Source organism: Amphiura filiformis, chromosome 1, assembly GCF_039555335.1.
Source record: "Amphiura filiformis chromosome 1, Afil_fr2py, whole genome shotgun sequence".
In the NCBI taxonomy this organism is placed as follows: domain Eukaryota; kingdom Metazoa; phylum Echinodermata; class Ophiuroidea; order Amphilepidida; family Amphiuridae; genus Amphiura; species Amphiura filiformis.
In genome coordinates this window covers 60039476-60055393 of record NC_092628.1, presented here as the reverse complement: position 1 = coordinate 60055393, position 15918 = coordinate 60039476, and the positions used below count along the sequence as shown (strand labels likewise).

General features: G+C 37.5%; 1 protein-coding gene across 1 annotated transcript in view; it reads right to left on the bottom strand.

The window, feature by feature from the left end:
• LOC140149985 (DCN1-like protein 3) overlaps positions 1-8082 on the bottom strand; it is a 43372-nt gene extending 35290 nt beyond the window's left edge. The window contains 1 exon segment of the mRNA XM_072171990.1: positions 7972-8082. The gene's annotated coding sequence lies outside the window, so the exon portion shown is untranslated.
• Between the last annotated feature and the right edge of the window lie 7836 nt (positions 8083-15918).

The window sequence follows — 15918 nt, the reverse complement described above, 5'->3', positions numbered from 1 at the left end:
TTTAAAGGAGGATTTCGTGATCCTAGCATCCTCTTTTTATGACATTTTTCAGTAGATATCCACGAAAAAAGCTTATTTCCAGAATTTCAGTTGATTCCGATTTTGCGTTTGTGAGTTATGCATGATTATGTGTATTACACTGCTCCATAGACAATGTGTTGTAATTTCGTTCTGGTGCACCAGAACGAAATCCAAATTTCAGCGATATTTTTGCTAAGCGAATTAATCTGCAAGAAATATTTGGTACATAAACATTATGTAGCCAGAGGTATCCAGTGGTGTAAAAATCTCAACTTTTTGGGGGAAAAGTGGGGGATGAGGCTGTGGATCACGAAATGCCCCTTTAAGGTTATGTTAGGTGAAGCCCTGTATACTTTCTTGTAAGTCTATGCATAATGGTAACTCAATACTAGCAAACTTGGATGCAGGGCCATTCACCTTCTCACTGTATAGTAAGTGTGGATAAGCTTAACCATGAAAGCCACTTAACTGTATGTCTGGGTACTGGGATTTCTGGCTGTGTCATTGTGAATATGAACATGGTGGCGAGAAATTACCTCAGAAGACCAAGTAAAGAATAAAGTCACAGCAATTCCTTCAAAATTGCCAGTAACTCATCTCTGAAGTTGTACGAATGAACATAACATTTAAGTAGGCCTATATTAATTATAAGGCAGTGAATATTCTGTATGGCATGAAATGTGCATAGTGTGCATACAATTTTGCAAATGGCAAGAATTTTAAAAAGAGCTTTAAAAATAGCAAAAGCAGACAAAAAGGTTTGTTCAATAACCATTGACAGAGTAAAACAATACCTTTTGGGATACATACATCATTCATACACTGTAAAACGCCTCCTCCTTTTGGAAACTTACTACACATAGTGACATACACGTAATACTTGTGTTCACAGTTTTGCAAACTTGTAATATTCCTATTTAATTCAAAAGCATGCAATCACTCATTACTGACAAAACAAATTTGAATTACCTGCATCCTTAAATTCATAAACAAGCCACATGTTCAGCAGAACTACCATAGGAGCATGGTTTAGATGGTTGAATTGAAGCTGGGGTTGAAGCACATTGGCTATTCACTCAGGTACATGTATGGGAGAGAGAGCAAGTGCAGCATTCCAAAACAATGCACTGGTATTTGTACTGAATTTGACCCCTTAGTGCAAAGACCTTCAGGCCATTCTCTTTCATTCTTACAAAAATTACCCTATACAAGAACTTAATATAAGCACAATTTTAACGACAATAAGATATCCACAGAATTACAATTATACGCTTTTACCCTTTTACATGATAGTTTACAATGAGAAGTGTACAGGCTTTTTTGAAGTGAAGCTTAAGACAATTAACATAATTTGCCTGCCATATTCAAAAGAAAGGAAATTGATCTCTGATCTCTCTAGTGATCATGGTGATACAGTCCTGATAAAATAAAAAGTGAAATGCCATTTAAAATTGCATGCTCTTCAGACCATAAATTGACTACACAATTGTCACTGAATAGATGTGGTGATTACAAGTCAACATGTAAGAACCGACTCAAAAGTCAATTATATTTACAGTGCACAGAAAAATGAGTTAGTCAAAACTCAAGTAGCTTTGCTTATAGCCTCACTGCCTCGATGACCTTGAATTTTTCTTTGAAGCTATTCAATTTCTCATCACCACAATTTTAAAATACTGAAAATTTTATGAAACAACAAAGCATCCATCCATGTTTAAATGTGTTGTTTGTTTGTTTTAAATGATCTTCCCGTAGGATCTCGACAACGACCATAATAAGAATTTGATTGTTTAGAAATTCATCATTTTGTTTGTGGTGTGATTGTATGGCAATGTGTGCCAGTGTGTTGTTTCCGCCGTAGTATTCAATTTCCATCAAATTTTAAATTGGAATGCTTTACTCAAAATGCTGAAAACATATTCCATTTTAAACCGAAATATTAATAACAAGGACGTCAAGGTAAAGTGAACAAAACCCTAACTGGCTATTTTGGTGTTAAAGGGGACTTTTATGTCTGAATACAACATTACGTCAAAATTGCTCTGTTGACCTGATAAATACATTACAAATATGCCTCAAAATCACATTTGATAAAAAAAAACAATTTCAAATTATAAGATCGTATATGGCATTTTACAGGAACTCTTACAATTCTGGTTTGACAACAGCATTCACTTGAAAACTAAGGCTTCATTTGAAGACTAAGGACAGTCTGATATAAACATGACAAAAACAGATACCACTTTGATTTTGATTTTTTATGTCTACCTAGATAGGTCTTTAAAGCAACCAGTCAAATCCCATAGATCGGGGTGGGGGTGAGTGTGTGTTATGTGAGTGGGGGGTGTGTGTTTAATATGTGTGTCTGTATCAGTGATGACACAATGAACATTGGTTGCTTAATGAGCTGCATTTTATGACCATATATTTTTGAATGATTTTGTCTGATGAAACCAATTTAGCCTGCGCATATTTACTTAGTAGATGGACCGATTTGCCTGATGAAAATTGACATGAGCAAAGCGAGAGACACCCAGAGCACTGATGACAGTCCAAGAGTCAGTCAGTCTGTAACAACTCACTGGCCTGATTGGAATTATTTTCCGGGTCCGAGTTTGAAACAGCTTTCAAGGTTTAAGTTTATAGTTCTCCAAATATAAATTGACTGATACACATGTATATGCTGTAGTTCGTACCATTGACTCCAATCTTGTTATCATTTTTAACATAAGGCCTCTACTCCTCATTCAGAATGTCATAATTATCTGTATATCTAGGGTACTGTATTTATGCCATGCATATCCCCTAAAAAAAAGTGCCTACATGTACCAGTGTATTTTAAAATATTGAAATTCTCAAAAAAAGTATTCACAAAATGTTGCATAAAATTAATGTTTTGGTTCTCTACCAGAGGATTTTCATGAATTGATGAGGGAAGGAGGTGTTTTTGTTGCTTTGTTTTTTTTTTCAATGTAAAATTAGCATTGTTACAAGTTTTCAGTCTCTTACAACAGTGCATGAGGAAAGGAGGAGGCCCTTTTTCTTCTTTTTTTTTAATGTAAAAAGCAAGATTCTGAGGGATAATCCCACTGAGGCAGCATTCGGAATAAGTCCTATCGCAGCAAGTGCAATTTGCACCCCAAAATTTGCCTGTTGCAATACAACTTTAAAAGTGTGGTGCAAAATTTGGATACCACATTGTACTGACTTTATGTGTTGATGTCCGAGACTGCACTTCAAGTTCATCTGTGTCAGACTCAGATGAAATTACACTACAACTTCTAATAAACATTATAATGTATAAACTTTTCCTAAAGCATTCCAAAGTTTTCAATTTTTTGACAAATCTAAAAAAAACATAACTTCCAGAAATTGAAAACCAAAACATTTCTTTCAGCACTCGCAAATCACACATTTATCCATTGTTAAATCAGAATGGCGATTAGAATTTAGATGGGCCTACACATCCTGCACACAAACATAAATACAACATGGGAACAACTGTTCGATATGATTTACAGGAAAGAAGGAGCAGTTAACTAACCCAAAATGTTATTTTAAAGCCGTCACAGTTCGAGGACACCACGTGAATCCCAAAAGCAAGGGAACATGCCGGCAAGGCCTGAGGCTTGCTTGGCAAGTGATTCGAACCCACAACCTTCCATTTACAATTTGGATGATCTACCATGCCATCACTCAGCAGTGACTCTTAAAGCCATAATGTGTGATTTGCTTCACAGCGACACCCTCAATTTTACTCGGATTTCTACTTTTTGCATTATTATAATGGCCAGTGGTGTACTAAAATACCACATAAAACCCTGAAGTGCTTTAATAACAGTAGAATTTAACTTTTTATATTAAAACCGGGTCGGTTTTATTCAGAGTTCATCAATCAACTGCTTGCTAACATCTCCCGTGGATGTCAGCTTATGTGTACACACATCGAGCGCGATGCTCCGTGCAGTACTACATGTTACGATCGGCCAGCGTAGTACACGCATTGTAGGCGCTGTAATGAAATCGCTATTTTCTTTGTTATACCTCATTTGTTTGGCTCGAAATTAAAAGGGGATAATGTGATCAGTGAAAACAAACATTTAAATAGGAATCTATTCTTAATGCAAATCACACATTACTGCTTTAATCTGAACTTTCATTTGGGCCTGCAAATATAATATTTTAAAAATCAATCACATATTTTTTGCTTTCATCTTGCTACATATATCTTCTGAATGGTCAAAATATCATAAAATTTTGCCCATATCAGATTGCCTTTGAAGATAGCCATAGGACAAGCGTACATAAAGTTGTATCCAGTGTCCTATGCAAGGAAAGTAGGGATGGGTTATTCCATATTCCATTTATTTTCCTACATGTTTAACGCATCAGTGATGCGTGCATTTAACGTAAACACACATTGATCCAGCGGCAAAATTTCATAAATATACGATAGGTGATGTGCACCTCTCAAAACCGGAATTTCTAACAGAATATGTTGGGACAAAAACATTCTTAAACATTATTGGTTCTTAACTGTGTGATATGACACAATATAACACGATTTAGCGTACGCGAGTTGACGTAATATTAGTGCACGCTATTTGAACCAATTGGTGGTCATAGCAAAAACGGCACTGATCGATTCTAAGCCCAAGGTAATTCCTTGTACAATGTAGGATATAATTTTTATTAAAATTTGGTATCTAGGCATACTTTTGATTTTTTTAAACATTTTTATTTAAAAGTGTTTAAGAATGAGAATAAATGTTTTGTTTTTAGCCGCTGTTTTTAGCTGCTCAGGTTTGACAAGAATTGACCAAATTCATTTTAAAAGATCGTACATTACGGTTTTTAAACAGATCATTATATATTATATGTCATGAAACATATTGCATTTTAAACTATATATAATTTAATTTTGTTTATGGGTACAGTGCAGTGAATTGAAATTTTAGTGATTTTATTACCGAGATTCAAAATAGCATCTAGAAGAAAGAGATAAACAGAGAAAGTACCACCAGTCAAAGTCCCCGTGTATTGTATGCTACCAGTTCTCACATATTCATGAGGGCCAATTGTTCGATTGTGTCGTGTCAAACAATCACGCCAACGCTGTGTGCCTTCGCGTATACGCGATAGAGCCTTGATGGTTTTCGCAATTATGCGATAGACCATAAAAATATGCGGTAATTGCGTAGCAGTCTCGCCTGTCGCATTTCATGGAACAATTGGCCCTCATTATCGGATGATGCGGAGACTTTGACTGGTGGTACGTGCTCTGTAGTCCTCTGTTCAAAATAAAGATTCAATCACCATTGTTCATCACCGTTTAACAACCATGCTTCCACGCCATCTGTGTGCTTTACTTCACAAAGTAAACCACGCAGACGCGCCTGACATGAGTTGTTAAATGTAATGAACAACGGTGAAACATGAATGTCAATGAATCCCTTTCAACAACGAAAACAATCTAAAGATCGTCTAATTCACATGATTATTTCATGAGGAATGTGTCAGTTAGTCACTGCCACTCAACCTTAGGCGTACAAGAAGATCAGCGATTTCTCTGTTGATATCACTGAGCAATGAAACTACTAAATAAAACGGCTCTCCAACATGTATGTAAACATGTAAGTTCCAGGCATGACAATTTTACGCGCTCACGCATAACACGTATCGCGCGCTTCCGTTAACTTCATGCGTTCATGTCATGCGTGACTGGAAAAGTGTGATTCATCCCGATTAACAACGTAAAAAACTATGCGCACCATTTGGATTGTATGGTACGCTACCATATTTGCAGATTGGGATTCGCAAATTTGGTAGCGTACCGTTCAATCCAAATGGGTGCGTGCAGTTTTATTGATGCACAACATGACGCGCGCAGATGTTACCAATATTTATGCTGATGGCCCAGCGCTTCACTGCTGAATAATTTAGTAAAATGTGTTGCGCGTTTGCATTTTGTTTTGGGGAAATAAATAAAAATGATTGGATCGCATGTATCGGGTTTATTCATGAGGTTTATATGAATTTGACCAGTATTATATTTCGTTACATGGATCGAATCCATGGGTTCCTCACAAAACAGGGTACTGGAAAACAGGGTACTGAAAACCAGTACAGTTCATATGGGCCATGAGTTGGTTTGTTTTCATTGCAGTAATTCCCTCAGAATAGTCAATACAGATTCCAAACAGATAAAACTTACTTCAAATCAGTTTTAGTTGCCCTTGACATGACATTGAATTTTATTTGCTCAATTTCATACCAAAATCAAGGGAAACATGGTTTTATTATTGCAAAATATCATATGGAAATCACACAGGGTCATATCTGGTGACTGCAGTAGGCCACTTGAGGTAATCAATATTGGTACTTGAATGGCGTGACTCAGTGACTTTCTGCTCATTGGGGATCGCATTTCTATCACTGAATGTTTCGGAGTTGAGGTCCGCTCAGGCCGTGACAAATTTTATCTTTTAGCTTGCCCGATTAGGCCTGCAGGCAATATCAAAAATTGGTTGCCCGAAATTAACCCCTATTCCCGGCAACAATTGTTGACAAAGTCACATACCGTACCGTACTCATCATGCAGTACAGTGCATAGTACCGTATTCGTGTGCTAAATTTGGCAGTTTCATTCTTACGGAAATCTGATACTTTTCTCACTTAAGGGGTACTACACCCCTGCCCAATTTTGTGCCTATTTTTGCATTTTTCTCAAAATTATAGCGTATTGGTGACAAGTAAGATGTATATTATAGGGGCAAGGACTACAACTACTGCACTGGAAATTTTATTTCAGCACAGACAACAGTTGTGGAGTTACAGTCAAAAATGAGGGAAAACCAATATTTGATCAATAAATCAATAACTACTTCCCTTGAGTTGCTGAATTTTCCGTGCAGTAGTTGTAATCCTTGCCCCTATAATATACACATCTTACTTTTCACCAATGTGCTATAATTTTTGAGAAAAATGCAAAAATAGGCACAAAATTGGCCAGGGGTGTAGTACCCCCTTAAGTTGATAAATAAATGAGTACCGGTATTCATCAAATGCACTATTAAACACCCGGGATTAAACATTTCATTCACTAACTGTTTGTTTCTTGTGGAAAATAATGTGTATTTTATGTGATATTTCGTCAGTAAAGTCACAGCGATTTACGTATTTCACCAACCACTAATACATCTCAATCTTAATCATATGCAAATACATTGACGTCAGAATATTTGCACGAAACAGGTTCTATAAATTGGCCAAAATACCAATACGTCAGGTAACTCCAAATTGTGTACTGCTAGTGCTAATTAACCGGCCAGCGCGTATCATTTTCCATAACTATACTAATATAAATTTAGTAGTATATGACCCTGGACATGCTGGACGTCACTTCCGGTCAGGAGCCGTTGAAAACAAACATGACGAAGCACAGCCTCAGGCTGCGCCGCGCAAAAACCCAAAGCAACACAACATCACTCATCAGCATTTAAGTTTTGTTTGTTGTCAACGCGCGCGCATATAACCCGGAAGTTAACAACTTACCCTGATGACCGTGGTGACTTATTTCATGATTTACAGAGCATATGATAAGTCTTATTCAGATTTCATTTGACAGCTTAACCATCGCGTATACGCACGCGACGTCAAGCGTGTGCATTGGACCTTGTGCAAATAATACGCTGGACGGCTAGCAATACGCTTAATTTGTAAAGGGAATCTGAATAAGACTTTAGAGTGCAGTCACTGGCAGTAGGGCCTATCTGATGCATGTCATACATTGTACTCCTAATGCATGCCGCGCCGTACGTGATACAGAGTTCTGCATGTTTACAGATGGCGACGAACTACAATCATTGACAATGCAAAACACAACTTACAAGCACCACTTTGAAATAATACTGAATGTTTACTGTAGAAAAATGTCTCAACAATACATACCAATCAAATAGATATTAAAAATCACTGTGCGTTATCAGTAAATCAGATGGTCATGGTGAACCTAATTCGTCGAACCACACAGCATTTCACTTCGACAGACAGGAAGTGTTTTGTCGATATCGGCACAGATGATATTCGTGACGTCTGATCACGTGACAGGGTCATTCAGTGAACTTTTGACAACAAAACATTGCCAGCATGAATGCAGGGGTCAAAATAATACAGATTTTATTCAGAAGTCTGGATTAAATTATAGATGGCAGTGTTGCATTTAGCTTTAGAAAGAATTAACAACCGGGGCAAAAAACCCGGGCAAAAACCCGTACAAAAAGTACAGTGAAATCAGAGAAGATGTACATTTTGTGCCTGAAACCCAGCCTGAACCCATAATACTGGCAGCTTCTATGACCTCTTCATTTATTTTTTATTTTTCCTCTTTGTTTTCCTCATCTTGTCTGGTTTTCTTTGACTTTCTTTTATTGTCCTTTAGGGAAGTTCACAAACACTTGGGGGCCTGATGCAAAAAAATTTCATCGCAAAATTTTTTCGAGCCCCCCCCCCCCCTTACAGACCTCAACAATTTCAGGGCCCCCCCTTTTTGACATGAAAATTATGGGTCAACCCCATAGAAAAGCATAATTATATCAACTCAATTTTCCCAGGAAAATTTGTGGTCATTTTTTTCAGGCCCCCCCCCCCTTAGGAGTCAACAAATTTCAGCCCCCCCTTTTTGCCCCCCCAAGTGTTTCGAATTTTAAAGTTTAGCCTAGGCTATATGCCCATATAGGCCTATTATACTAGCTCTAATTTAGACCCTCCCTCGGGTCCATGGAGAACGACTGGTAATGTAGATTACATAGCATTAAAAATCAACCCAATCAGCGCTCAATGGACTTTCGCGTTCACTTATAATACGAGTATATTTCTATATTGCTGCATGGTTGACTGTGGTGGGTGTAATTAGTGGCGTCGATTTGTGGATGAAGAGGAATGGGTTTTTGGCATTGAACAAAATAAGGGGGGGGGGTAGAGGACTTTGGCATTTTTTTTTCATAGGGCATTATGTAATTATTTATTGTTACATTATCCAGAGATGGAACCGAACCGAGACTGGGGGCCAGTCTAGCTCTAATTGGGCCTAGGGGCGAACCCGGACACACATGATAGCCTAAGTGCAACTTTTATAGAACCCTTTTTGTCCCGTATAGGCTACAGCACCTTGCAATGTTTGTGAGGCATATAAGTTCTATAAAGAACCTCCAATGGGGTTCTTTGTCGAACCAAAAAGGTTCTTTAGACAAGAAAATGAGCTAAAATGGTTCTTTGTAGAATCTTCAGCTTGAAGAACTTTCAAGGAACCATTAAGGGTTCTAAGTAGAACAGAAAAAAGGGTTCTTTAGCCAAGCAGATTATATTTTGTGTACCAAAAAGGACTAGAGTGATGTAGGCCTATGCGGGACAAAAAGGTTCTAAGTTGCACTTTTTTCTAAAAGTGTATGGTCTCAGCCTTCTTATAGCATGTAGAGTAAAACAAAAACACCGTTAGGCTATGCGAATAGGTTTAGCTCATCGCTTTGCGTGGCCGTGACACTTCACATCAATTTGGCCCTAGGCCTCAGCGCCTACTTCCTCACACATATTTTTCCCAGAAAAAAACCCCAAAAGAATGAAAGTGTGCGATGCATGATTCTTATTTTAGTGTAAACTGAAAAAATGTTTTAAACAAATTTATGAATCCCATGCATGTCAGTGGGAGAACTGTCTCAAATGACATTGCATAGGCCTATATTCAAACACACAGTTTAAAAGTTGCCCAAAAATGCATGCACAAACTTAGGCCTACTTATTAAATTGTATGCAAAGTAGTGACAAAAGCATAATTTGCGCCAGATTGGCTCAACTTTAGGCCTGCCGTCAAAGTTGACGATTGCCAAAACCAAAAATAATTGTTTCACTACCATTAGTTAGACGGTGGAGGCTCAATTTAGAGGGGGATCAAGCACGCTGAGTTTGCTTTTCCATAAAATATAGCTATGTCTACTCATTGATTTCAGATTATTTCATAATTTACCTTGTCATATTCAAGATTTAGACCTCTTTTGTACCTTTTAGTCCATTTTTACCATTTTCGTCCAAGTTTGCCCCCCCCCACTACGCCACTGCCTGGATCCCCGTTAATGTGCAACGTGATGCAAACACTAGTGTAATTTTCTTGCAACATAATGCCCCGGGCATAATGCAGACACTAGTGTTGTTTTTTCTGTATCTGGATGCCCATCAATATGTAACATAATGCAGAAACAAGTGTTGTTTTTCTGTATCTGCATGATCTGGGATTGTGTGTTGTTTTCCCTGCACCTGGATGCCCATTAATATGCAACATAATGCAGATAGGCCTACTAGTGTTGTTTTTCCTGAACCTGGGTGCCCATTAATATGCAACATAATGCAGACACCAGTGTTGTTTTCCTGAATCTGGGTGCCCATCAATTATATGCAACATAATGCATACACTAGTTTTGCTTTTCCTGTGCCCGGCCATTAATATGCAACATAATGCAGACACTAGTGATGTTTTTTATGTACCTGGATGCCCATTAATATGCAACATAATGCAGACACTAGTTTTGCTTTTCATGTACCTGGATGCCCATTAATATGCGATATGCCGACACTAGTATTGTTTTTCCTGGACCTGCATTATGTTGCATATTAATGGGTGCCCATTAATATGCAACATAATGCCGACACTAGTGTTGTTTTTCCTGTAGGCCCTACTTGGGTGCCCATTAATATGCAACATACCGTAATGCCGACACTAGTATTGTTTTTCCCATGTTGGGATGCCCACTAATATCATCATGCAGTTATTGTTAACTACATGTATGCACACAACACAGGGGCACTCACAATAGGCAACCCTACTGGTAGCGCTGTGTTGTCGATATAGGAGATGAACTAGTTAGCGTCATATATCAACACTAGTGTTGTTTTTCCTGTACCTGGATGCCCATTAATATTCAACATAATGCATACACTAGTGTTGTTATTCCTGCACCTGGATGCCCATTAATGTGCAATGCAATTTAATGCAGACACCAGTGTTGTTTTTCCTGTACCTGGATGTCCATTAATATGCAAAATATTATAATATAGACACTACACTTGCTGGCAGAGAAGAATGACACTTGTTTATAATTATTTTGAGAGTGTACACTGCGTTTACACTCTCAAAAATCTGGGTGCCCATTAATATGCAAAATAATGTAGACACTGGTGTTGTTTTTTCATATATTATAATATAGACACTATATACACTTGCTGGCAGAGAAGAATGGCATTTGTTTATATTTTGAGAGTGTACACTGCGTTTACACTCTCAAAAATCTGGGTGCCCAGTAATATGCAAAATAATGTAGACACTGGTGTTGTATTTTCATATATTGAGATGCTTATTATTAATATGCAACTTATGCAGACACTAGTGTTGTATTCCCTGCACCTGGATGCCCACTGATACGCAACATAATGCCGACACTATAGTGTTGTTTTTCCTGTACCTGGGTGCCCATTAATATGCAACATAATGCCGACACTGGTTTTGTTTTTCCCATATTGGGATGCCCACTAATATGCAACATAATGCAGACACTAGTGTTGTTTTTCCTGCACATGGATGCCCATTAACATGCAATATAATGTAGACACTAGTGTTGTTTTTCCCATTAATATGCAACATAATGCAGACACTAGTGTTGTTTTTCCTACACCTGTATGCCCATTAATAACATAATTATGCAGACACTAGTGTTGTTTTCCTACACCTGAATGCCCATTAATATGTAACATAATTATGCAGACACTAGTGTTGTTTTTCCTGAACCTGGATGCTCACTAATATGCAACATAACGCAGACACTATAGTGTTGTTTTTCCTACACCTGGATGCCCATTAATATGTAACAAAATTATGCAGACACTAGTGTTATTTTCCCCGAACCTGGATGCCCACTAATATGCATCATAATGTAGACACTAGTGTTGTTTTTCCTGTACCTGGATGACCATTAATATGCAACATAATGCATGGCACTGGTGTTGTTTTCCTACACCTGAATGTCCATTAATATGTAACATAATTATGCAGAAACTAGTGTTGTTTTTCCTGGACCTGGATGCTCACTAATATGCAACATAATTCAGACACTAGTGTTGTTTTTCCTACACCTGGATGCCCATTAATATGTAACATATGTAGACACTAGTGTTATTTTTCCCGAACCTGGATGCTTACTAATATGCATCATAATGTAGACACTAGTGTTGTTTTCCTACACCTGTATGCCCATTAAATGCAGACACTAGTGTTGTTTTTCCTGGACCTGGATGCTCACTAATATGCAACATAATGCAGACACTAGTGTTGTTTTTCCTGTACCTGGATGACCATTAATATGCAACATAATGCATGGCACTGGTGTTGTTTTCCTACACCTGAATGTCCATTAATATGTAACATAATTATGCAGACACTACTTGTTGTTTTTCCTGGACCTGGATGCTCACTAATATGCATCATAATGTAGACACTAGTGTTGTTTTTCCTACACCTGGATGCCCATTAATATGTAACATATGTAGACACTAGTGTTATTTTTCCCGAACCTGGATGCTTACTAATATGCATCATAATGTAGACACTAGTGTTGTTTTCCTACACCTGTATGCCCATTAAATGCAGACACTACTGTTGTTTTTCCTGGACCTGGATGCTCACTAATATGCAACATAATGCAGACACTAGTGTTGTTTTTCCTACACCTGGATGCCCATTAATATGTAACATAATTATGCAGACACTAGTGTTGTTTTTCCTGGACCTGGATGCTCACTAATATGCAACATAATGCAGACACTAGTGTTGTTATTCCCACACCTGGATGCCCATTAATATGTAACATATGCAGACACTAGTGTTATTTTTCCCGAACCTGGATGCTTACTAATATGCATCATAATGCATACACTAGTGTTGTTTTCCTACACCTGTATGCCCATTAATAATATAATTATGCAGACACTAATGTTGTTTTTCCTGGACCTGGATGCTCACTAATATGCAACATAATGCAGACACTAGTGTTGTTATTCCTGGACCTGGATGCTCACTAATATGCAACATAATGCAGACACTAGTGTTGTTTTTCCTACACCTGGATGCCCATTAATATGGAACATAATTATGCAGACACTAGTGTTGTTTTTCCTGGACCTGGATGCTCACTAATATGCAACATAATGCAGACACTAGTGTTGTTATTCCTGGACCTGGATGCTCACTACTATGCAACATAATGCAGACACTAGTGTTGTTATTCCCACACCTGGATGCCCATTAATATGTAACATATGCAGACACTAGTGTTATTTTTCCCGAACCTGGATGCTTACTAATATGCATCATAATGCATACACTAATGTTGTTTTCCTACACTTGTATGCCCATTAATAACATAATTATGCAGACACTAGTGTTGTTTTTCCTGGACCTGGATGCTCACTAATATGCATCATAATGTAGACACTAGTGTTGTTTTCCTACACCTGTATGCCCATTAAATGCAGACACTAGTGTTGTTTTTCCTGAACCTGGATGCCCATTAATATGCAACATAATGCAGACACTGGTTTTGTTTTTCCCATATTGGACATAAATGCAGACACTAGTGTTGTTTTTCCTGTACCTGGATGTCCATTAATATGCAACATATTATAATATAGACACTACACTTGCTGGCAGAGAAGAATGACACTTGTTTATATTTTGAGAGTGTACACTGCATTTACACAGAAGTGGGGTTCTGATTGGCTAATTCAACTGTGTCACAATTATAACAACAAATGGTAATCTCTTTGTCCGATTACCCATCAAAGTGTTGGTCGGCGCATGACGGTGCTCATAAAGAGAATACAATTAACATGGCGCTTGTGTCAAACAGAGCAAGAGACTGCTATTCTTTTATGAAAGCCGGTGTAGGGTTGTTTTCTATGTACTTGAATCCTTTCTAATGTGCAATATAATACACACAATAGAGTGTTGGTTTTCATGGTAAAAATTGCTGGGCTATGGACCGGAGTGTAAGGACATAAAATGGGGTCTTCAGACTTAAAATTAGGCTTTATTTATCATACGGGTTGGTGCCTAGATAGCTGCTAACCTCCTATTTGAAGTTGGCTTGTTTATTTCACAATTCCTTGGATGTGAGATGGGAGTGCATTCCATGTGTGAACTGCAGATAGAATAAAGAACCGTTCATGACTAACAAGATCTTGGAATTTGAACTGCAAGGTCGTGAGATCTAACTGAGCAGTGAAGACGGGGGTTACTTTGGTGCTGGTCAGGTAGTAGTTGGCACAAGAGCTCTGGAGCATTATCATAGTAAACTGGCCTCAAAAAGAAACTTATAATTTTTCACAAGGTCATATCTTAAAATCCTGTCTATAAAAATGAACAAAAATTACACACAGGATTACTTCAATACTCTACTCTAAACACGTGTCAGTAACCAAGCAGTTGTCCAACTGACACAATAGCAAAATGCACTGACATGGAACACTTTCCTGGACCACATTCACAGCCCAACAGATTTCTTTTGCTGGATTCCAATTATTCGCCTGTGAAGCTGTTCCGTGTCAGTGCATTTTACTGTTGTGTCAGTTGGACAACTGCTTGGTTACTGACATGTGTTTAGAATAGAGTATTGAAGTAATCCTGTGTGTAATTTTTGTTCATGTACAGGCGAACAATTGGAACCCAGCAAAAGAAATCTGTTGGGCTGTGATACCAACTGCTCTATGGTGTGCCAAACGCTAAATTTGGAAGGAGGGGGATTCTTTCCAAGGGAAAAGATCTATAATGATGGCAACCAGATTTGACAGTGATGTAGGAGTTGCTCCATGCCATGATATGCTAGCAAACTCCCATCTTCAATCTAACCAAAAGTCTCCAAAACAGAAAAAGAGCTTAAAAACCGGGTCTATGAAAAAATATGACCAGTCAGTAACATCACAAGTAATAAACAAAGCAAACAAAGCACTTTTTTTTCACTCTTTAGCATGTTTTATTTTCATTTTTATACATGTGTACACCAGATGCTATTTGCCTTAGGAGAAATGAGTATATTAAATTAACAGTAAACAAAAACAACACTTGGACTGAGATTACATAAGTGATAAAACAAACCAACAGTACTAAATGAAACAGATCATGCACTTTGTATTAGACACTGTATGCTCAGTGTCTCAACAAAATGGAAACGGGGGGATTTGAGTAAATGCAAAAAAGGCGATAAATTGTTAATAAAATAGAGGAATCAAATATTTAAGAAAATGGCAACCAAACGATGTGGAATGCATTCTAGTAGCTGAGCAAGCAGGTTATAATATAGATAGGACTGCTACAATTTGGATAAACTTTTGATGAAAGCTTCATTTTTGCTGTTCAAAACCTGTTCTATAGCAGACAAGGAGATCTTTCTTTTGCATTATTTTTGACGTATTGCAAAAATGTGGTGTTCATTGACTAATTGAATCTTATTTAATCAGCTGCAGTAAATATACACAACTAATTGATTGAGTATTTTAAACCAAGTGGTATTGTATGTATTTACTGCTTGACACAGTAATCACACCTCAGAACGCCCTTCAGCGCTCTGTGTCTGTGACTTTTCATTACTTCTCTGCCATTAAATGCAAGCTTTCATTAAAAGATTACTTTCACTAATCAGTTCGTTTTTATTAGTTAATGTCACTAAATTTGTCTATAGCTATTTATCAAATTTTATGAATATTTAAATGCAGGGAATTATAATATTTTATGTTACTCTAAAAAAATGCATGACAAAATGATTATGTAATAACTACCAAATACTTGTTACTTCTGACAAA